This window comes from Chlorocebus sabaeus, chromosome 12, assembly GCF_047675955.1.
Source record: "Chlorocebus sabaeus isolate Y175 chromosome 12, mChlSab1.0.hap1, whole genome shotgun sequence".
Taxonomy (NCBI): domain Eukaryota; kingdom Metazoa; phylum Chordata; class Mammalia; order Primates; family Cercopithecidae; genus Chlorocebus; species Chlorocebus sabaeus.
In genome coordinates this window covers 83,822,144-83,846,422 of record NC_132915.1, presented here as the reverse complement: position 1 = coordinate 83,846,422, position 24,279 = coordinate 83,822,144, and the positions used below count along the sequence as shown (strand labels likewise).

General features: G+C 42.9%; 1 pseudogene; it reads left to right on the top strand.

Annotated features, from left to right (window-relative positions):
• Nucleotides 1-1,548: 1,548 nt before the first annotated feature.
• LOC103218977 (programmed cell death protein 2 pseudogene) lies at nt 1,549-23,477 on the top strand (annotated as a pseudogene).
• Nucleotides 23,478-24,279: the final 802 nt, after the last annotated feature.

Genomic DNA, 24,279 nt, shown 5'->3' with positions numbered 1-24,279 from the left:
TCTAACCACTTCCCCCCCCAGACCCTTAAAAGTTGGAGATTCGTTAAAAATTGAAAGTGGCCATTTTTCTGCTCACCAACCTGGCAAGTATGTCCCTGCCGGAGGTTTGGCAGCCTCTGCCAAGGCTGGTGTGCAGCAGGCACCAAGGGGAGAGGGGGCAGCTTGCAGAGCATGGCAGAGTTGGGTCCTGTGAGCCCTGAGCATACGTGCTGGCCAGGCAGCCTGTAGCCCACCTGCCCCTCATCCACCAGGTGGTTGGGGCCTTGTTACGTGGAGAGATGCTCCAGGTTTGATGTCTGTCTGACTCGATCCTTGTGTGAAGGTTTCTGGGCACCTGCCTCAAGGCCGGGTCCCCACCTCTGCCTAGTGGAGCCAAGCCTGATCTTAGGCCTTAGAGTAGAAACGAGATCCAAAATGACATGGGGTCTCAGTCACCACAGCTGAGAACTGTATGGTACAAAGGAAAAACTCCTGCCTTGGGAGTTGGGAAAACTTGATGCGATATTCATTTGAGCGCTTACTATGTTCCAGGCACGTTGTAGCTAGACAGACAGACACACACCATGAAGAGGAGAACTATTTGCAGCAGCTCTTCTCAAATGCTAGTGATTCTTGGAATCACCAGGAGAGCCTGTTCAGATTGCTGGGCCCCACCCCAGAGTTTCGACTTCATTCGGTCTAGGTTAGGGACCAAGAGTTTGCATTTCTAATGCGTTCCCAGGTGATGCTGATGATGTTGGTCTAAGGGTCACCTTCTTAAAACCTTTGCAGTACAGTGCCAACAGTGAGGTGCTCAGTGCAGCTCAAGGAAGGGTCCCATCCAGCCCTGGTGGGGGTTAGTGAAGATTCCAGGAGGGTCTTAATGAGATGGCAGGTTCTCTCCAGAGCAGGGATTCTTAAATGGGGTTGTTGCATTGGTTTGGGGAACCAAGAACTACTCCTTAACCAAATGTATGTGTGTATGTGCATTCTGGGGGAGAAAATCTGTGGCTTTCACTCAAGAGCATCAGTGACTGCCAACCTGGAATAATCCACAGCCTGTCTCCAGGCACCTCTGGCCTATAAAATCTCATGGTCCTTCTCAGCCTTCTTTTTCTGGAATCACTGCAAGCCCTTTCTGTTTCTCCACCACCCATGGGTCCCAGGAGCTGGGCCTTCTGTCAGCACATCCCGACCATAGAGGCATCTCCTGCCCAGGGGTCTCAGCCTTGGAGAGTGCTTCCTTTCTTCATTCTGTACCAAATGGGCCATGAAGGGTATCCTCAGGGGACAATGGCTGAGTTTGAAGTCTTCTGACAAAATCCAGTTTATAAATGAACCCACATATTTCCCAAACAACAGCAGAAACTATGTAATCACCCTGAGCTGTGGTTTGTCTCCATTTGAGAATTAACTGAGGGTACACTCACCATGTGGAACTTTTGGAGTGTCCTGAGGACCTGCCCAAGAAAGTGGCTAGGTACTGCATGAGGTAGCTGTGGTCCCATCAGATGCACTGTGGTCATATCTGGACCCCTCACTTTCGAGAGCAATGACACCGTGACCAGCATGGAGAAGCCACGAGAAGGGGAGGACCCCCACAAACACCAGACAAGCTCTGGGCAGGGCTTCGGGGGGGAAAGGTGTGCGGGTGGAGGAGCCAACATGTTTTGTGATCACCCAGGGGACAAGACCAGACCTGCTCTATGATGGAGCTCTGTGATACAGTGTTGGAAAAATGACTATTGGTCAGGGGTGAGGAAGAACAGATGCTCATATCAATGGAAGCGTGGTCCAGGAGGGACCCGCAAAGGCTTTCCCATCTTCTGAGGGTCTATGGTTCAACTCGGCATGCCTGAGTTTATCAAATTCTGGAAACTTTTTACTCCTTCCATGCCTAGCCCACTGCCTCCAGAACTATCATTATTACATCATTTTTAGAGCCCAGCCCCTGGCATCAGTTCCCATGTTCACCTCTGGCTCTGGTCCTCCTCACCTGCGGTGCGGTCTCCAGCAGATGGCTCATCTTGTCCCCACTTCTTCATCTTTAAAATGATAGGCCAGGCTCGGTGTCTCACACCTGTAACCCCAGCACTTTGGGAGGCCAGGGCAGGTGGATCGCAAGGTCCAGAGATCGATACCATCCTGGCTAACACGGTGAAACCCTGTCTCTACTAAAAATACAAAAATTAGCCAGGCGTGGTGGCACGCGCCTGTAGTCCCAGCCACTCAGGAGGCTGAGGCAAGGGAATCACTTGAACCTGGGAGGCAGAGGTTACGTGAGCCGAGATCGAGCCACTACACTCCAGCCTGGGCGACAGAGCAAGACTCTGTCTCAAAAATAAATAAATACATACAGACGTAAAACAAAGTAAAATAGAATCAAATGATGCTAACAGTTTTATCTACCTCCTGGGGTGGTCTGAGGATTAAACGATGTAACCTGTAAAGTCCTTAGAAACTGTCTCATGTAGAGAAAGCACACACGTTGTCAGGTGGAATCTCCTCTGCCCCTCACTACCTGGGTGATCCTGGCCTCAGGGCTTCATCTCTGAGCTTTAGCATCTGTCTTTGAAAAATGGGGATTCTAAAACCTACCAGTCTTATCAACACTCTTTCAGTTGTAACCAATAGAGAAGAAATCATGCTGAACTAAAAAAAAAAAAAAAGGAAAATTAGAAGGTGGATTGTAGTGTCCAAGGGCAGGAAATGAATCGAGGGGATTCGGAGCCAGGAACTAGAAAAGTTTCAGGACCTGGGCTTTCTCTCTCCATCACTCTGGGCCACAAGTCTCTTGATATCTCAGTCCTAACTTCTCCCTCCTTCCCACCCTCTCTCCGGGTGGGGGGATCGTCTCTGCTTCCCTGGGCACGAAGTCAAAATGGTCAGCATACCATTCTGTCAGTGCAGGAAGTACTGACTGGTGTCTCTGCACTCAATCCAAATTCAGGAGAGAGAATGGGGTAGGTCAAGCTTGGCTCAGGTGCCACCAGGAGCTGATCCTCTATGGCTAAAGATGGCAGGGTCACAAAACACACAGAGCCTCTTGAGACCCCGCCTTGAGAGAAGGGACGTGGTGGACTGAGCAGAACCCTCAAATGTTCCTCAGAGAGGACTGCGAGGGTTCGCCGAGACTGGGGATGTGACGTGGAGACACACCAAAGCTGCATTTCTTTGTGCTAACATCTGGCAACATTTGGGAAACCCAGGAGGTTAGGAGGCTGAGGCTTTTTCTAGTAGATGATGGGCAGATGTCAAGCATGTATCACAAGCAGGTGGTAGGAGTTGCCTCAGAAGAAGTCTTTGGGTCCCAAACAAAACCTGGGGGCTTGGCTAAGATCTGGTGGGTAGGTCCTGGTGGAGAAGTTGCCTTTATAGAGAAACAGTCTGCTCAAAGGGGCATGGAAAAGAATGAAGGCACAGACTTCACAAAATGGTGTTTTCTTCCTCAAGCTGAGTTACTTTTCCTTAAGCCTCAAAAACAAGGGAAATGCTCTCTTGTAACAGCCCAGCTAGGGTGACTTGAGCTTTCAAGTCTCTACACAAAGGGGAAAAAACCCACACGATCAGGTCTTAGAAAATTCCTTAGCAATTTATCAAACAAGTTGGCAGCATGTTCTTGTTTGATTGACTACTTCTCCAAAGTGGGCAGAGAAAGTACAGTCACCCCCATCTTAAGGCTGAAGTGTCTTGGCCCGGTGCAAAATTCCAGCTTTTGCTCTGGAAGTTTTTTCTTTTCTTCCATTCCTCTACCTCCCCATCCCCGCACAGGGAGAAGTTGGGAAGGAGATGGGATCAACCCAGCAGCAACGTACTTCCTCAAGGGGGGACCTTGCAGGTCATGGCGAAGTCTCCAGAGAAGCAGGTACCTGAGGCCTTGGCAGTCCCCCAGAGAGGTGAGTCCAGGAGGGAAAACAGAGAGAACGAAGATCCAGGACAAGATACTGGCAAATAGAAAGAAAGAGATCAAACAGATCACCCAGATAAGGAATCAGCATTGAGGCAAAAATCTGTGTAGCCCATCCCAGGAGTCAACAATAAATGCTTCTTATGTTTCATAAACCTGTTCCATGGAGCCTGCCAGCCCATGAAGCCTGGAGAAAGCCTGGCATACTAGTGAAGATCTCGTCTAGTCTCTGCACTTAGACCTGTGCAGATTGTAACCTTAGCAACTATAAAAGCCTCAGTTTTTCTCATCTGTAAAATGGGCAAAATAAGGTACCTGACACCACAGGGTTATTTAAAGCCCTAATTCATGTTATGCACCCAATGCATGGTAATTATGATTACCATTTCCAGCCCATGTCGACTTTGACATGTATAAGGAAACTCAGGCTCCGGGATGGGATGAGGGTGGAGTCACCTCATTTGAGCAGGCCTAGACAGCCAAGAAGGGAGCAAAGTCAGCTTTGAAGGCAGCTTCCCCAAATCCAGTTGGCAATGCCCCCATACTATGGCAGTAGTCCTGATTTTAATTCAGCTGGATCTCACAATGGAGATGGGCCCAGGCCATGGAAAAAAAAAAAAGAAGAGGAAGAAAGATGACAAGAGCTTGTCCTTTCCTCCTTTGTCATCTGGTGGCTCCCAAAGGAGGCTTTAATAATCCATCCCTTCTGCTGAGAAACACACTTGTGAATGCAATTAGCTCACAATGTGTCATAGTACAGGACTCAGGCTCTGTCTGGACTCAGACCCAGCTGGGTTCCAATCCCAGCTCAGTCCCTTTCCAGCCATGTGATCCTGAGCACATCACACCATTGTCTCTGAGCCCCAGTTTCCTTAACTGTTAAGTGGGGAGAATAACACAGACGTGCATGCTTTACACGAGGGTTAGAAAAAGCAATGAATGGCAGCACACAGTAGGTAATCTAGATAGTCGAGATGATGATATTAATGATGATGTTGATCTTGATGGCTTCCATCTGCAAAACTATCCAGTGGGCGGGGCATGTCTGGAATGACAGCTTAGCCCTGAAGCCATCCAGCTATGTCCCTCAGTTATCTCCATTAGCAGATAAGGAGAGTGAGGCATAGAAAAGTAAAATGGAATGTTTCTTTCACCAGTAATTGGACAAACTGCCAGCATGTGACTCTTGATGGGATGCACCAACAGCCAACAATGCTTACACAGAATTCCTGCCAAAAATGCATAACCCAAATCTAATCATGAGGAAACATCAGACAAATACAGATCGAGGGACATTCTACAGAACAACTGGCCTGTATTCTGCAAAAAAGTCAATGTTATGAAAGACAAAGAAAGACCAAGGAACTGTTGCAAATTAAAAGAGACTAAAGAGATAAGTATGAAAACTAAATGCAAAAAGTGATCTTGAATCACATTTTTTTTTTTTGGCTCCTGGATCAGAGTGGGAAAAAATTACTATAAAGGACATTTTTGGGACAACTGGTGAAATTTGAATATAGTTGTGTATTAGAGAATAGTATGTATTCGTGTTAAATTTCTGGATTGATCATCATTTTCTGGTTGTGTAAAATCATCTTCTCACTCTTAGAAAGTACACACTTTTGATGGAAAAGCACATGATTATCTGCAACTCTCAAAAAATATATACACATATGTATATGTCTATATCATACATACGTATATTTATAAGATAAAGCAATTATATGTGACTGAATATGAATTGGCAAATTTGAACAAAGGGTATGCAAAAGATCTTTGTCCTATTCTTGCAACTCTTCTATAATTTTGAAATTATTTCAAAATAACACGTTAACAAAAGTGAAATATTTGAAATGTTTGAAAAAGCTAGAAGCCTACACTGAAATTATTTTCATCAGAATGGAGTCTTTTCATTGTATATTCGACAGAAAAAAGATTGATTCATTGATCAGTGGTTTGTCCACATCAAAATTTGCTGATTATCTTTCTTCGTAACACGAATATGTTCTTTTGTAGTGTTATTCCCATGAGGTCCAATTTTCCTAGGCAAATTTTATTATCTCAATTTTGTCATGCAGATGTAGGGTCTTCCATCAATGTTTAGTCAATATTTACTGGACACAGTGTTAGTCTTTGTGTTTTATTTTCTGTTGCTTATTTCTACTAGGTAAAAATTATTTTAAGTTTTGCAATTTCCAGTGTTCCCAGTAAGCTGTAATTCTTCAAACAGGTTTTTCCCCCCTAAAATCAATTTTGTTGTGCATAGTTTAGAGGGATTCTCTAACCCTGGCCAGGCATCTGAATTTCCTGGGAGCTTTTGAAAAGTACAAGTTTTCCAGCTTCTCTTCAATCTCAAGATTCTGATCCAGGCAGAATCTGGATATTTGTATTTTTAAAAGCTCCCCGCCTCTCAGCTTCTGTGGCAGTCACTGGCCCATTACTTGGTGTGGTTATCACCTTGCCTTGTATTATTGGTTCTTAAACTCTTTGGGCCTTCCATTCTATTTTAACATACCATTTTCCCAACTTAACTGTGAGGTCATTGAAGAAAGGGACTGAGCAAATGACTTCTTTATGGCCAGCACAGCTCACTACGATTATTAGGTAAGGGAGCAAAACAATATTAGTTGATTGATTGTTGGCGCAACCAAAACTTTGAATAGCAACATCAAGAGAAGGAATTTTTTAAAAAATTGTGAGGCCGGGTATGGTGGCTCACACCTCTAATCCCAGCACTTTGGGAGGCTGAGGCGGGCAGATCACCTGAGGTCAGGAGTTCGAGACCAACCTGGCCAATGTGGTGAAACCCCATCTCTACTAAAAATACAAAAAAGTAGCTGGGTGTGGTGGCAGGCGCCTGTCATCCCAGCTACTCGGGAGGCTAAGGCAGGAGAACCCAGGAGGTGGAGACTGCAGTGAGCCAAGATCGTGCCACTGCACTCCAGCCTGGGCAACAAGAGCAAAACTGTCTCAAAATTTAAAAAAAATTGTGCAAGAATATATATAACACAATATTTACCATTTTAAACATTGTAAGTGTACAGTTCAGTGATATGAAGTGCATTCACATTGTTGTGTAACCATCACCATTATTCATCTTCGTAATTTTTCATCATCCCAAACGGAAATGCTACACATATTAAACACTAAATTCCTGTTACCTCCTACCTGCCCCTGGCAACCACTGTACTACTTTCTATCACTCTATGAATTTGACTATTCTAAGCACTCTCATATAAGGGGAACCACACAATATTTGTCCTTTTGTATCTGGCTCATTTCACTAGCACAATGAATCTCAAAGATTCATTCATGTTGTAGTGTATATCAGAATTTCATTCCTTTTCAAGGCTGAATAATATTTCATTGTATGGCTATACCACATGTCATTTATCCATTCATCCATTGATGGACACTTGGGTTGCGTCTAACCTTTTACCTACTGTGAATAATGTTGCTATGAATATTCATGTGTAAGTATCTGTTCAGTTCTCTGCTTTCAATTATTTTGGATAGATACTCAGAAGTCGAGTTGTTGGATCTTATGGTAATTCTATTTCTAACTTTTTGAGGAATCACCATAACATTTTCTACAGTGGCTAAAGAAAGACTGCTTTTAAAAGCTGCTTTAATAGAGGTAGAATGATGATTGATCCTTTCTGAATTTCATGCTAACTCTGTTAAGAAACAAAATCCATACATCTATCTTTAGCAACCTTAAAGAGTCATGAGCAGTTACCCTTGCCCCTTTGTTCTGTGGGAAATTGATTGCATTAAAGGCAATTCTGCACACCTCCTCGAATCTGGCCCTTTTTGTCATGTGACTTTGCAGTTCTCACTAAAAAAGTAGACTCTATTTCCCATTCCTTGAATCCGAGTATGGCCATGTGACTTTGGCCAGTGGGATGTTAGCAAATTTCACATAAGAAGAGACTTTAAAAGTGCTTGTGCAGATCAAGCACAGTGGCTCATGCTTGTAATCTCAACACTTTGAGAGACCAACGCAAGAGGACTGCTTGAGGCCAAGAGTTCAAGACCAGCCTGGGCAACATGGTGAGACCCTGTCTATACAAAAAATTTAAAAATTAGCCAGGCATGGGGGTGCACACCTGTGATCCCAGCTACTCAGGAGGCTGAGGTGGGAAGATGGTTTTAGCCCGAGAACTTGAGGCTGCAGTGAGCTGTGGTCATACCACTGCACTCCAGCCTGGGTGATAGCATGAGACTCCATCTCAAAAAAATAACTAAATAAAAATAAAAGTGCTTGTGCAACTGAATTTGCACTTGCTCTTGCACTTATGCCTTCACCACGAGAATACAGTTGGCCCTCGTATCCATGGGTTCCACATTTGTAGATTCAACCAACCATGGATTGAAAATATAGTTAGGCCTATGATGGTTGCATCTGTACTAGGCACATACAGATTTTTTTCTTGTCATTATTCCCCAAACAATACAGAATAGCAAGTATTTACATAGCATTACATTGCGTTAGGTATTGTAAGCAATCTGGAAACGATTTAAAATTTACAGGAGGATGTGCATAGGTTATAGGCAAATATGACACCATTTTATATAAGGGCCTTGAGCATCTGTAGATTTTGTTTTCTGTGGCGGTCCTGGAACCAATTATTCATGAATACCCAGGGACAACTGTATACCCAAGCTAGTCTGCTGGAAGAATAGGAGAGAAAGGTGAAACAGAGTTTAGTTATTCTAGCTGATCACCACATGTGTGAGCCCCCCGCCAACAGCCAGCTACCCCCAGAGAGTGAGAGAGCTCAAAGGAGACTAGAGGAACTATTCAGATTAAATCTCCAACCCGCAGACTCAAGAGCTAAGTAAATGCTTATTGTTTTTTGAACTGAGTTTTGGAGGTGATTTGTTACACAGCATTACTGTGGCAATAGATAACTGATACATCTACCCTCCTCCTTTGCCAATATGCTACATTTTCTGCACCTGTCAAAGGGTGATGAGACAACTAATTTTAGTGACTTCCTAGTGCTGGCATGAGAAGTAAATGCCAGAATTGGCCAGGTCTAGCATCTGAGCAGTTATAATCTAAAGGTGGATTTCTCTCTTCCTGCTTGAAGGTTACCCTCTTTTTTTTTTTTTTTTTTTTTTTTTTTTTTTGAGGCAGAGTTTCACTCTTGTTGCCCAGGCTGGAGTGCAATGGCACGATCTCGGCTCACCGCAACCTCCGCCTCCCAGGTTCAAGCAATTCTCCTGCGTTAGCCTCCCTAGTAGCTGGGATTACAGGCATGTGCCACCAGGCCCAGCTAATTTTGTATTTTTAGTAGAGACGGGGTTTCTCCATGTTGGTCAGGCTGGTCTCAAACTCCTGACCTCAGGTGATCCACCCTCCTTGGCCTCCCAAAGTGCTGGGATTACAGGCATGAGCCACTGCGCCCGGCCTTACCCTCTTTTTTAGTTTATTGGGAAAGAGGGCTATAGAGGGCATCTGTTTTCTATTCCCCCCAGTTCTGGTGACAGTGTCTCAATTTTTCTTAGAGAAAAAGCCTTCTCTCATGCTCAGTCTATGTGCTCTGGGTGGACTTGCTGTACCCCTGACTGCTGTCGGCAAATGACCCAGGCCTGGCCAATCATGTAGGCCATCCCCTTGGCAAGATGGTCATGTGACAGGCCAAGCCAATGAGATCCAGATTTAAGAGCTTGAATGGAAAGTTTTCTTTTCCTTTGAGATGACTCTGAGGATATAGTTTAAGCTTAGAGGAGCCAAAGGGCGCCATGTGGAAAGAGCTTGCCTGAATTCAGCTAACACAGAGGAAAGCAGAGCCCAGCTATGGGAAGACACAGTCCCAATGACATGGTTAGAACCCCTAGATCCAGCCAGACCTGAAGCTGTACTTCCTTTGAACTTTTTAGTTATGTGAGTCAATCCATATTCTTTTTGATTGCTGTTTTGTTTTGTTTCTGTTAAAATAATTTAAGGAAAGACTCTGTCGCTTGTAACTGAAAAAGTATTCGTCTTGCATTCCTCCTCGGTCACCTTCCTGACTGCATGCTCCTTCTCATAATGGGCTTCTCCACCGTGCTCTCAGCCCCACTGTTGTGAAGAACCACTGTGCTTATCCCTGCTGGATAACACTTGGGATTCCCAAACTAAGTCCACCTGATAAAGTGATACTACTTCCACACAGGCTATGGGAACAGGGAGAATATTGGCAGGTCTAGGCTAACCAGGCATTCTAGTTTGCCCTGGCCAGTTCTGGTTTATGCCTGTTGTCTCAGCTTATTTACTAATAGCAACCCTTTTATTATCTATAGTGTCATTGCTGGAGTAATCATTTATATAGTCAAACTTAGCAGGTCATACTTCCTTTTATTGTGTCATCCCTTTATTGTCCACATAAAGCTGACTGGCAGAGAACAAAGATAGCTGGGACAACGTCAGCTATCCCACGTGCTCCTACAATGTAACCTCATCTCTCTTCCTCAAGGGCTGCAATCTAATTCTCTTCCACTTGAATTTGGATGGACCTGCAACTGCTTCAACCCATAGACCACTGTGAAAGTGATAAGGAGTAACTTCCTAGACTGAGGAAGTCTAGGAAAAGACAAAGTCGCTTCCACTTTTTTCATTAGATTGCTCATGCTTGGATCCCTGAGCTGTTCTGTAAGAAGTCCAACTTCCCTGAGGCCGCCATGTTGTGAGGAAGCTAAGCCATGTTGAGAGGCCACATGTAGCCACTCTGGTGGGCATCTGTGGTAGAAGGACTCTAAGATGCCCCCCTCCTTACCCTCATCTCCTGGTATTCACACCTTTGCATAATCCTCTCCTCTTAGTGAGGGTGAGACCATAACTTGCTTCTAATCAGTGGAATACTGTGAAGGTGAGGGGATGTCCCTTTTGTTACTATGTTACATGAGATTATACCTCCATCTGCCTAGTGGACTCTGCCTTGCCACTTTTGATGAAACAAGTGGCCATGCATGGGAGTTCCACATGTCAAGGAACTGAGGACAGCCTCTGTCCAACAGGCAACCAGGAACCTTAACCCTCAGTCCAGCAACCCAAAAGGAACTGAATTCTGCCAACAACTATGTAAGTGAGCTTAGAAGCATATTCTTCTCCAGTTGAGTCTTTGATGAAACACTAGCCCTTGATTGTAACCTCATGAGCAGAGTCCTGCCCATCCAGAAAAGTCCTGCCGATCCCCCATTATGTGGGATAATAAATGTGTACTGTTCTAAACCATCGTTTGTGATAATTTGCTACTAATTAGAGAACTAATTCACAGTCTGAGTCTTTGAGTCCTCCCTGCTAAGGTACCAGACATGTGAGTGAAGAGATGCCAGATCATTCTAGTCCCCAGCTTTTGACTCACCTCCCAGCCATTAAGTCCCCTGGTCCCAAACATTGTGGAACAGAGACAAGTCAGCTTCTCCATACCCTGTACAAGTTCCTGGCCACAGAATTTAGAAGCATAATAAAATGGTTATTATTTAAAGTCACTATATTTTGGGGTAGTTTTAAAGACAGCTATAAAGAATGAACCATTAAGTCTCTTTTTTGTTTGTTTGTTTTGTTTTGAGATGGAGTTTCACTCTTGTTGCCCAGGCTGGAGTGCAATGGTGCAGTCTCCACTCACTGCAACCTCTGCCTCCTGGGTTCAAGTGATTCTCCTGCCTCAGTCTCCCAAATAGCTTGGATTACAGGTGCCTGCCACCAGGCCCAGGTAATTTTTTTTTTTTTTTTTTTTGGTATTTTTAGTAGAGACAGGGTTTCACCATGTTGGCCAGGCTGGTCTCAGACTCCTGACCTCAGGTGATCTGCCCACCTCGGCCTCCCAAAGTGCTGTCTCAATTTAAAACTGTACATTAAATATGACCTTTTCATGATCCATGACATAAATGACCCCCCAGTAGCTAACATCACAGCTGGATCTTCAGGTCCTTCGTGTTCCTTAAGAGCGTCCAGGAAGTTTCCATGGACCTTTTGTCAACTGCTGTGCCATGGGTGTAGTCTTGCCCCTGGTTGCCCACCAATAGTAAATTTCTTAGCAATTTAGAGCTCCTGTTAAAGATTTTATGTTATTTTGCTTATATGGATTTAATTGAGTTCTAGACAATGGCTATTTCTCTTTCCATTATTTGGGTACATGGAGATGGTTACGTTCTTCCAGTTTTACTCAATTCAAATCTCTATCTTCTACCTGTTCCCAAAAGGCTCTGGTTAAGGACCTATGTCTATTGGGGAGAAGGACGGGAGGGATGGAGGGAGAAAAACATGGTCAGAGAACTCAGCAGGAGGATGGAGGTTAAGCTCTTGTTCAAATCGCACAATCTCATTTTTTTCTCTGGGATAGCACAGACTCTTACTCAGGAGAAAGCACATCTCTGCACACACATGTACACATACACACACACACACTCCTTGTGCCTTCCCTACCATAGCAGAACCATGAGATTTTGACTTGCATCTGTTGCTTTTAAAAACAATGGAGTCTGGTGTGGTGGCTCATGCCTGTAATCCCAACACTTTGGGAGGCCAAGGCAGTCGGATCACCTGAGGTCAGGAGTTGGAGACCAGCCTAGCCAACATGGCAAAACCCCGTCTCTACCAAAAATACAAAAATTAGCTGGGTGTGGTGGCATGTGCCTGTAATCCCAGCTACTTGGGAGGCTGAGGCAGGAGAATCACTTGGACCCGGGAAGTGGAGGTTGCAGTGAGCTGAGATCACTGCCCTCCAGCCTTGTCAACACAATGAGACTCTGTTTCAAATAATAAGAATAATAATAATGATGATAATAATAATAATGCAATACAGTCGTGGCTTTGGAGATTCTTCAAAGAAATAAATATTTTTAGCTGAGATTTTTCAAGTAATTGGGGATTACCTCTCTAAGTATCAAAAGTTTTATTTCAATAATTTGGAATGGATATCTTTCTGAAATGTAGTGTACCCTTCCCTGCCTCTTAAAGAAAGGATAACATTATTCCCCCTGCCTTTCCTGAAATCTCACATTGAGCACTGCCCCCAAACATATTAAGATGAATTAACTGAGCCCAGGATATTGATACAATGGCACGGGTTTTCAAAAGGAAAACATTGTCTTTCCCCAGATATTTTAGAGCTGTTGAGTATGCATTCAGTTCTTCAGAAGTCAATGTTTGACTATATGAAATGAGAAACAGTCCCTCCATGATGCAAATATATCCTTCCTACCAAAAGACAAATGTAATCCAGACGTCCCCCAGGCTTGATCAGCCTGTGGGTAGAAATGAGGTCACACTTTATTTATTTATTTAACAAATACTTACCTAGGGCTTGCACTGAGCCATTCCAAGTGCATTAAGATCAACTGATGTTTGACCAAGATGCCAAGAACACACAATGGGGAAAGGACAGTCTCTTCAACAAGAGACTCTCAGGAAAATGGATATCCACATACATAAGGACATGAGACCCTTATCTCACACCGTATGCAAAAATCAACTCAAAATAGATTAAACATTTAAAAGTGGACCTGAAACTGTAAGACTACTAGAAGAAAACGAGAAACATTCCATGGCATTGGTCTGGATAATAATTTTGGGGGGATATGAAACCAAAAGCATATGCAACAAAAGCAAAAATAGACAAATGGGATGACATCAAACTCCGAAGTTCCTGCACAGCAAAGGAAACAATCATCAGAATGAAGAGATAACCTAAAAAACAAGAGAAAATATTTACAAACCAAACATCTAATGAGGGGTTAGTACCCCAGATATGTAAGGAACTCAAGTAACTCAATAGCTATAAAATAAATAAGCCTATTAAAAAATGAGCAAAGGGGCTGGGTGCAGTGGCTCACACCTGTAATGCCAGCACTTTGGGAGGTTGAGGAGGGCAGATCACGAGGTCAGGAGATCGAGACCATCCTGGCCAACACAGTGAAAACCTGTCTCTACTAAAAATACAAAAAATTAGCCAGGTGTGGTGGCACACGCCTATAGTCCCAGCTACTCGGGAGGCTGAGGCAGGAGAATCGCTTGAACCGGGGAGGTGGAAGTTGCAATGAGCCGAGATCACGCCACTGCACTCCAGCCTGGGTGCCAGAGCAAGACTCTGTCTTGAAAAAAAAAAAAAAAAAAAAAAGAGCAAAGGACCTAGACATTTCTCAAAAGAAGACCAACAAATGGGCAACAGGTCCATGAAAAAATACTTGACATCACTAATCACCAGGGAAATGCAAGTTAAAACCAGAATGAGATATCACCTCACACTTATTAGAATGGCTACTATAAAAACAAAAATGAAAGATAAGTGTTGGTGAGAACGTGGAGAAAAAGAAACCCTGGCACACTGTTGGTGGGAATGTAAATTAGTGCAGCCATTATGGAAAACAGTATGCATATTTCTCAAAAAATTAATAACAGAACTATCGTATGATCCAGCAATCCCACAACTGGATATAGATCCAAAGGAAATGAAATTAGTGTGTCAAAGAGGTATCTGCACTGCCATGTTCACTGCCGCATTATCCATAATAACCAAGATATGGAATCAACCTAACTGTCCATCAACAACTGAATGGATAAAGAAAATGTGGTAAGAAAATCACCAAGAGAGTAGATTTTAAGTATTCTCACCACAAAAAAAGCAGGTGAGATAACGCATACGTTAAATAGCTCAATTTAGCCACTCTACATCATTTCAAAACATCATGCTATATACCATAACTACATATATATGTGTCATTAAAAATAAATTTTAAAAATTTTAAATCTAATCCTCCTAACAACCTTATGATGTAGGTATTATTTATTATCTATCGGTTTTACAAGGGAGGAAACAGAGGTCCAAAAGGTAAAGTAACTTGCTCAAGAACATGAAGCTCATAAATGAATCTGGGTTTTGGACCCAGGAGCCCAACTCTGGAGCCTGTACTTAGGTTTACTTTACTCTGCTGAATCTCACTGATGTGGATCCCCTACGTGCACGGTGGAAGTGTTTGAGTCGCCTTAGTAAGGTTCCCTCCTTCTCTGTTTATCACTATTTCGCAAGTCCCTGGGAGGTGTCGCACATGGGCTGTGTTCCCTTGGATTCTGCTCCAGAAGCGCAGGTCTGCCACTGCATATTCTAGGCCACTAACTATTATCACAACAATGCTATACAACAAACAACCCCAAAACTCAGTGGCTTCAAATAATGAGCAAGAATTTGATTCACGAGTCCACAGATCTGTTGACATGTTCTTTCTGTCTTAGCAGGGATTGCTTCGTGTCTGGGCTTGGCTGGTTCTTAGCTAATCTACGTTGACCGGGACAAGTAGGGCCACTTGATTCTGGTCCACATGTCTCTCATCCTCCAGCAGGCTAGCACAGGCACCTGCACTTGGTAATGGCAGACGAACAAAAGTAGACAAGCTCAATTGTGCAGACACTTTTCAAGTCTCTGTTTAAATCACATTTGCTAGCATCCCGTTGGTGAAGACAAGTCCCATAGTTGACCCTGAGCCAGATTGGTAGAATACGTACAATTACATGGTATCAGGCATGAATACGGGAAGGGATAAAGAACTGCGACCACTAATGTGTTCAATCTACCACACTCATCACTGATTTTCATTCTTCTCAAAAAATACGGGAATAAAATTAAATTTCAAAATAAGAAATCATTTAGATAAAGCTGCCAAGATTCTATAAATTAAAACTGTGCTCTGAGACATGGTAATGAAGAAACCCAAATAAGGGGCAATATACACAAATGGTTTCTTTATAAAAAGAAAACAGCAGCATTCCGCTGTATCCGTAGGAAATGAAACTGAGAATTCAGAACTCAGCCTGCTGATGTGCCAGGGAGGCCCCACATTCTGGTGGCAAAGTGGCAGTCAGCAGGGTAGCCATTGTGTGGGCCTAGTGTCTGAGCAATAATGTTAGCACAGAAGTCACATCAGAGCAGGCCGCCAGCAAAACTGACTCAGTTAGCAACTTCTTAGCATATCAATGTCTCATTTTGTTTCTCTGGCAAAAACCTCAAATATTGGATTGCCTGATTCAAAATTGGCCCCTAGGCAACCTCAGTTTTTCCAGGAGAGTACAGTGAATATCTGTTTATTCCCATTCCTGGAAAGCAGGAACTGTCATTTTCTGGGCTCACACAGCCTGCACACATAGCCTGGTTGTAATTTTTTCTCTGAGAAATGGGGGAGCCCTGTTAAGACAGCCAAGCTGGTCTCTAGACCATGAATCTCTCTAGCGATCCATGGCCCATTGCTTCTACTGCATGAATCACTGGATATATCAACCTCCCTGAGATGGTAAAGGTCAAGACCTGTGGATAAATCTTGAAAAATCAGAAAAGCCTCAGTAGACAGTAAAATTGACCAAAACCAAAACCAAAACCAAAACACCAAATAAAAAAAATGAGCCAAAGATCCTGGAGTACTCTGCTTTTCATTACAGGGACATCGTGATGTTTATAATGGCAGCTTATTGCCTTAAAATAGGACTTCAATGGAAGAACAGGTGATTCAGGGATCCCTGGGCCCCTTCCCAGAGTGTGTCAGAGTTGGGAGGAATCTTTTCAATCCTTTGAATCTGTTTTGAGCATTTGCCATATACCAGGTGCTTCATAAACAATATCTCACTTAACTCCTAAAGAATCCCCTATAAGTTAGAGCTGTATACATCCCCATTTTACACATAAGGAAACTGAGGCATGAAGCTTCTGTGAAGGAAGTTGCCCAAGTCATACTCCAGAACTGGCCCTCTGAGACATGACTCTGTGAAGCTACCCATTTAGGGGTGCCCTTCAGACACCACCAAGCCCAGTGGCCTTCAAATTAGGGGACTCATCCACAGGGGATACAATTTGCAAGGTAGAGTCACCACACATAGTTTTTTAAGATACTCCATTTCTAGATTCTCAGCTTCCGTGTGTACAATTTCCTAAAACTTACCTGCCTGAGGCCAGGTGCGGTGGCTCATGTCTATAAAACCGCCCTTTGGGACGGTGACGCAAGCAGATCACCTGAGCTTAGGAGTTCAAGACCAGCCCGGCCAACATTGTGAAACCCTGTCTCTACTAAAAATACAAAAATTAGCCGGGTGTGATCTTATACCACTTAGAATGGCAATTTTTTTTTTTTTTTTTTTTTTTTTTTTTTTTTTTTTTTTGAGACGGAGTCTCGCTCTGTCGCCCAGGCTGGAGTGCAGTGGCACGATCTCAGCTCACTGCAAGCTCCACCTCCCGGGTTCACGCCATTCTCCTGCCTCAGCCTCCTGAGTAGCTGGGACTACAGGCGCCCGCCACCTCGCCCAGCTAATTTTTTGTAGTTTTAGTAGAGACAGGGTTTCACTGTGTTAGCCAGGATGGTCTCAATCTCCTGACCTCGTGATCCGCCTGCCTCGGCCTCCCAAAGTGCTGGGATTACAGGTGTAAGCCACTGCGTCCGGCCTAGAATGGCAATTATTAAAAAGTTAGGAAACAACAGATGCTAGAGAGGCTGTGGAGAAATAAGAATGCTTTTACACTGTTGGTGGGAGTGTAAATTCGTTCAACCATTGTGGAAGACAGTGTGGTGATTCCTCGAGGATCTAGAACCAGAAATACCATCTGACCCAGCAATCCCATTACTGGGTATACACCCAAAGGATTATAAATCATTTTACTATAAAGACATATGCACATGTATGTTTATTGCAGCACTATTTACAATAGCAACGACTTGGAACCAACCCAATGTCCATCAATGATAGACTGGATAAAGAAAATGTGTCACATATATGCCATGGAATACTATGCAGCCATAAAAAATGATGAGTTCATGTCCTTTGCAGGAACATGAAGCTGGAAGCCATCAGTCTCAGCAAGGTAACACAAGAAGAGAAAACCAAACACTGCATGTTCTCACTCATAAGTGGGAGTTGAACAATGAGAACACATGGACACAGGGAGGGGAACATTACACACTGGGACCTGTGAGGGGGTGGGGGGCTAGGGGAGGGGAAGCATTAGGACAAATACCTAATGTATGCGGGGCTTAAAACCTAGATGATGGGTTGATAGGTGCAGCAAACCACCATGGCACATGTATACTTACGTAGCAAACCTGCATGTTCTGCACATGTATCCCAGAACTTAAAGTAAGAAGGAAAAAAAAAAAAAAATAGCGGGGTATGGTGTCACGTGCCTGTAATCCTAGCTACTCAGGAAGCTGAGGCAGGAGAATTGCTTGAACCCAGGAGGCAGAGGATGCAGTGAACCAATATCGTGCCATTGCACTCCAGCCTGGGTGATAGAGCAAGACTGTGTCTCAAAACACAAACACACACACACAAACACACACACACACAAACATACACACACAGACATGCAAAACAACAACAACAACAACAACAACAAAAACTGACCTACCTGATAACTCCCATGAGAAGATGTGAACCTGGATTTCCTTTCTCACTTTCCCTTTCTCAGCTACCCTTCTCCCCTTCGAAACAGTAAAGGTGTATCTCTTATCCATCCCAAACCTTATCACGAGACATTGCCTGGAGAGGAAAAAAACCTGAGTTGGGGGTAGAGGGAGAAAGAGCATCAAACAGAGGGCTGAGGGCAAATGTTGGAAAGTAAACGTTCTTTTAATCAAGACTCCCCAGACCCTTCCCCAGTCATATCAGTGAGAGATGAATTCCCATTAATTTTACTTTTTCTGTTTAACAAGTATCTAAATTTTAATCAGTTGTATCCCAAAATTTACAGCATTGATATCTCAATTCAGAAAAATGTTTAACCCTTAAAGCCTTATTATCCCAGGAAATACAAAAATTCTGAAATTTTTGCCTATAAACATGTTTTTGATTTAGATACTATGACATGATGATCCATATGAGACTTAGCAGCGGGAAAAAATATGACATTCCTATAAAATTCTATGGGGGAAGTAGAATGGAAATAATGATTTAAAGGAGAAAGAGGAACATTGTAAAATTTCTAACTGTTAAAGAAGAGTGTGTTCATCAATTTTTCAATGGATGATGGTGGGTATAAAATTACTGTGATATTTAAATTCCATGGGATATATTTAAAGGAGTGATGTTAGCAGTTTAATTTTAAACATTAATATTTACAATACACAGGATGTTACACCCTTTACAACTATTTAAAACCATGATGAAAAATTTTAAAAATAATTGATTATGTATTTTTTCAGAATGCATTTGGTGGCACATGAGCAAAAAACTGTGCAAAAGCCTCTGGTTTTGTCCAACTGCCTTTTTTTTTTTTTTTTTTTTTTTTTTCAGATGGAGTCTCACTCTGTCACCCGGGCTGGAGTGCAGTGGCATGATCTCAGCTCACTGCAACCCCCACCTCCCTGGTTCAAGTGATTCTCCTGCCTCAGCCTCCTGAGTAGCTGGGACTACAGGTGTGTGTCTCCACACCCAGCTAATTTTTGTAGTTTTAGTAGAGATGGGGTTTCACCATGTTGACCAGGCTGGTCTCGAACTCCTGAGCTCAGGTGATCTGCCAACCTCGGCCTCTCAGAGTGCTGGGTTATAGGCATGAGCCACCACACCTGGCCCAGCTGCTCTTCTTACAGATGAGCAATTTTAAAGTCGGAGAGAAGAAATAACTTACTCAAGGCCGTATGGCAAAATAGTACCTGAGCTAAGACCAAAGCTGGTCTCAGGATACCCTCACAGGCCCTCTTCTTTTTCTTTTTCTTTTTTTTCCAAATGCTAGCTTGCTGTATCAGCCTGAGTCTAGAAGGTCCCAGCACTCAAATGGGATGAAAGGCATGCAAGTTCATCAAGTGTTTATTTACAGACCTGAGAGCAGGACTAGGGCAAAGCAACAGAGGTGGATCAAGCACCAGGGACTAGCAACAATGCAAAGCCATTTCCACCCCTGGGCCAGAACACGTAGAGGGAAAGAGCCCTTACCTGGACCTGATGAGACCTGTAGCTATAGGAGAAGGTCCCCAACAGGACCTGTGTCTTTAAGGGAGGCACCAGGGCACTGCCAAACCACAGCTAGCTGCAAGAGAGCTAGGGGAGCAAATCCACCAACCTCTCTCTCCTCCTATGCTCTTTTCCTGCTGGTACCTCCATTGGTCAAATCAATCAGAAGCCAAAGGGCAGGGGAGCTAATTGTTACAGTCCTTAGAGGTCACCTCTTTGGGCACAGAGTAAGGCAGAGAAGGGCAGAGAGTCTAGAGGGGCAACCAGAGAATGTCCACCACACATTCCATTTTGAACTTGCCATTTGTACTTAAACAAAAAGAATAAGTTTCCCAGTCAAAAACAAAATCGCAGCAAAACAAAGAAATCTGTCCTCAGAAGAATCAGAAAGCCCATATTTATGAAGCAGGAGGAATTTCAGAACAGTTTGGAAGGATTTTTATTTTTCATTTTGTAACTACGATATACAGATATCTACTTATTTTAATACTATAATATTTTGTCATCTCCTTTCATTGAAAACTGATCTTCAATTTTGCAAAAATTGCCTGATTAAATCCTCACTCATGAATGCTTCAATAGGCTGCTACAAACTACAACTAAAACCCAGGAGTTGAGGGAAAGTCCCTGAGAAAAAGCAATGTTAATGGACACTTTGAACAGAAATATATTATCAAAGAGAATAATGTAAATTATTAATAGCCATATACTAAAGACAGATTAATCCAGCTAGAATTAGATTGAAAGAATGTATGCAATTGCCATAATCAAAAATGCTTTCACACTTAAATCACTTTTTTAGACAACCTGTGTTCATGTTATAGAAAGAGCAGCACCCTCTAGGGGCAGGGAGTGCCAATGGTCTATTGCCCTTTGACTTGTGCTTTTTCCTCATACCAGTAAGTGCATGATGGAGGTGGGGTGGAGGAGGGAGGAGGAGTATTTTTATCCCCAGTGCTCTTTCAAAAGAAGGCAAGTGGGTGATGCACAAAGACCCTCAGCTGGGAAATGGAAGACCCAGGTTCCTATTCTGACATGGTTGTTGATTCGTTTTACATTCTTGGTTAATGTTCTTTTCTCCAAACTCAAGTATTCTCTTTGTAAATATTTATCTCCAGTATCTCTTATACTTCAATTGCTTCAGCTTTAAAACTAGAAGAAACAAGAACAAAAATGTTATGGAGTTGTCTTGGGTACTAGGTAATACTTGTGAAAAACACTTCGTAAATTGTCAGATGCTAAAGCAACATAAAGGAGGCCACATGGCACAATAAGAACACATGACCAGGGATAGTTAACTTGCATATAAAATTATAGCTTGAAATTTCAGACTTCTGGCTATGGTATAGTAAGGAGACGAGCAATATTTTCCCGAAAAAATACCCATAAAGCTGGACAAAATTGATAAAACAACTCTTTTACTCCTCTTGAAATCAACTAAAGGCACAAAATAATTCCAGAAGCATTTATGTTTGAAAAACTATTGAACTTTGGGTAAGAACAGTGGAAGTGTGGTGTCTTTACCTGGGGCTGATCCTAACTTCTACCTTCTTCCCAGCTTAGTTGGTGCTGAGATTCTGCCAGGACATGGCAGGCCCATGAGGACAGACAGCTACACTTATTCAATTTGGAGCAACAGATACCCATATCCAGCAGCACTGGTGAAAGTGATTATCCTGGCATCAAGTGAGGAGGGAGGGCCAATGGCTCTGCTTGTCTGATATTATAGTCATGGTTAAGGCAAGCATATTTCTGGCTGAGGGTGCACATATGAGCAGCAGAGACCAAAGACAGTACAAACAATATACACAATTCTGGCTGACCCTGAGGCTGGACACATGTACATAGGAGACCCAGAAGGGCCTAGCTGAAATTAAAATGCTGGAGTAGACTTAACAATGGCCTAAACTTTGAATCTATTCCCTTACCCACACACAGATTTCAGCACAAGACAAAATCCTTACTTGCTTGAGGCACTTCAGCACAACCTATGTCCAATCATTGGCTGACTAGTGGGCTACATAGATACAGGGATGAGCCTTAAGAAGTCAGTCTTAAAGACAAAAACAAGAATTTTAAAAAAAAAATCTGGGCAGAGATATCAGCAGCTCCATATCACTAGGGAGATAGATTTAACTCAGGTAGGTTACTAAACAATGAACAAATTTTAAAAAGAACAAACCTTCAGGGTGGAAATATAGAATCTAGAGTTGCTACAATATAAAACTAGAATCTTCAGTTTTCAAAAACACCACCAACAAAAATGAGACATGCAAAGAAAGAAAATATGACTCAGGATAAAGAAAAAGGGGAAATGACAGAAACTCCCTATGAGTGATTCTAGGTATTTGATTTATCAGACAAACATCAAAGCAGCTATTTAAATATGTTCAAAGGGCTAAAAAAAAATCACATTTAAAAAATTAAAGGAAAGTATGGAAACATTGAATCAACAAATAGAGAATCTCAATAAACAGATAGGAATTATTGAAAAGAACCAAAGAGAAATTCTGGAGTTGAAGGTATAATAACTGAAATGAGAAATTCACCTAGAGGACTTTAACAGAGGATTCAAGATGGCAAAAAAATCCATCAGTGAACTTGAAGATAAAAATTGAAGAAAAATGAATAGAGCCTTAAAGACTTTTGGGACATCAAGTATATAAACACACATACAGTAGGAGTCCCAGAATGAGAGGAGAGAAGAAAAAGGAAGAAAAAATTTGAAGAAATAATGTTAGAGGGGCGGGCGGCCGGCGTGGCTGGGCGCGGTCAGGCTGCGGATCCGGCCCTGGCCTGCGTGCTGTGCAGCCGCCTGCTCTCCTTCCTGCTGCAGATGTACGCGCTGCTGCCTGCCGAGCCCACGCCTTCCACCGTGGCATCTTTCTCTTCTACTGCCGTGAGCCGCCGTGCTGTGCCGGCCTGCGAGTTTTTAGGAATCAGCTACCCAGGAAAAATGATTTTTACGCATATGAGCCACCTTTTGAGACTCTTTCCCCAGAAACAGGACAATCAGTGTGTCTCCAACTTAAGTCTAGTGCTGGTCTCTGCAGGGTTTGTGGCTGTTTAGGCCCCAAAACATGCTCCAGATGCCACAAAGCGTATTACTGCAGCAAGGAGCATCAGAGCCTAGACCAGAAATTGAGATATAAACAGGCTTGTACACAATCAGATCATTTGGACCATATAATTCCAGACCACGACTTACTTTTTCCAGAATTTGCAATTGTAATAGAAGCAAAAGATGAGATTACACCTGAAGGTGTGGAAAAGGAAGATTACTCGGAGATTATAGGGAGCATGGGTGATGCACTTGAGGAAGAACTGGATTCCACGGCAAAACATGAATCCAGGGAAGATAACATTTTTCAGAAGTTCAAAACTCAGATAGCCTTTGAACCGGAACAGATTCTCAGCTATGGCAGAGGTATTGCCCCCATCTGGATTTCAGGTGAAAATATTCCTCAAGAAAAGGATATTCCAGAGAATATCCTTTGTGATGCCAAGAGAATGTTTGAATTCCAGGTTATGCCTCAGCTCCTAAACTACCTGAAGGCTGGCAGACTGGGCAAGAGCATTGACTGGGGCATCCTGGCTGTCTTCACCTGGGCTGAGAGCTGCAGCTTGGGTACTGGCTCTACAGAATAATTTGTGTGGAAGCAGGATGTAACAGATACACTGTAAAGGCATCTTAAAGCCTTAAAAAACGTTAATAATCTTTTATACCTTGCAATTCAATTTCTGGGACTTTATCCTAAGGAAATATTTATACCAAAAATAGAGGTGCAGAGATGTTGAAGCATTGCTTACAGTGTCTACATATTAGTGAAGCAAAAGTATCCAGTGACAAGGAATTCAATAAATTTTGGTACATCCGCAGTGGAAATCTACACAGTCTTAATTATACACACCTATATTGACAGCCGAGATACCATTATAGGTGGTATTCACGGTATGACCCTATTCTTGTAAAAATATTTGTATATGTATATGTGCATAGAAATAAATCTGCAAAGATGAGAAAAAAGAAATAATGATAGAAAACTGCAACTTCGAGAAAAAAAATTAAGATAGCACAGAGGCACAACAAACTTCAAGTAGGATAAATACAAAATATCCACACCTAAACATATCATAGTCAAAGTGTTCAAAGACAAAGAAAATCTTAAAAGCAGAAAGAGAAAAATGATTCACTATGTACAGGAAAGTACAGCACTTTTAATTCCTGATTTTTCATCTAAAATGATGAAGACCAATAGGACATATTAAAAATACTGGGAAAAAAGGCCGGGCATGGTGGCTAACACCTATAGTCCCAGCACTATGGGAGGCCAAGGCCAGCAGATCACAAGGTCAGGAGTTCCACACCAGCCTGACCAACATGGAGAAACCCCGTCTCCACTAAAACTACAAAAATTAGCCGGGCATGGTGGCACACACCTGTAATCCCAGCTACTCAGGAGGCTGAGGCAGGAGAATG